Source organism: Solanum tuberosum, unplaced genomic scaffold (assembly GCF_000226075.1).
Source record: "Solanum tuberosum cultivar DM 1-3 516 R44 unplaced genomic scaffold, SolTub_3.0 scf00048, whole genome shotgun sequence".
Taxonomy (NCBI): Eukaryota; Viridiplantae; Streptophyta; class Magnoliopsida; order Solanales; family Solanaceae; genus Solanum; species Solanum tuberosum.
This window is the reverse complement of record NW_006238976.1, coordinates 1,523,657-1,524,587: the sequence shown is the minus strand read 5'-3', so window position 1 is coordinate 1,524,587 and position 931 is coordinate 1,523,657.

Here is a 931-nt window from a genome sequence, read left to right as displayed (position 1 = left end):
TATCATGCATATTCACATGCTCAATTGAGACAACCAATAGTTTAAGTGTCTAAAATGAAACTTACTGACAATTTTAAGGAGTTGTCGACATATTAACCACTTTTTCTTTTTTTCTTTTTACATTTCTTATTAAAAAATAAACCCTTACCAACCAATAATGGTAAAATATTGGTAATTACTATAAGCTGTAATTGGTTTACATGACTATAAGTGTCATTCTTTTCTTGGGTGGATCAACTTCCTTAGCTTCACGTTGAAAATTAGAGGAAAAATTAAGGGATATTATTAATTATAGCTTCTTTCAGTTCTTTCCTTTTAATTAGCTTTATAAACTTGACTACTTATTTGTGTGTTTAAAGGTGGGTTTGAAGTACAAAATGGATTTGAAATTTTAGTTATTCTGAATTACTGAATTCTAAATTTATAATTTGTATATAATAAATAGATTTTAAAGAAAAATACAGAGTGAATTTATAGTCAAAACTCTATCTCCGCCCTTGATGTTATTCCATATTTAAGGATAATATATTTCCCATATAAAATAGACTTTAAACACACAATTTAATTGATGTCAAATATATTAAATATATCATATATCAAGGATCAAAATCATAATTTAAGAATAATTGAGGGACTAAAAATGTTATTTCTCTTTAATCTAAATATCTTAGGTGAAAATTATTAGATTTTGGGTTTAAAATATCACTTCGATGGCTCATTCTGACCGAAATGAGGAACAACGTGAATCTTTTTTTTTTTTCCTACTCGATATTTGATGTTCGCTTTGAGGACTTATTAATTCAAATTTCCTAGTCGGGGCTCAGTTTTTGAGACCTCTCTGATTAAAAATAGTTAAGTACTTACTACTCCATCACAACCTCTGAGTCCAGAGGCGGAGCCAGTATTAGAAGTTGAAGGTTCTAAAGTTCAC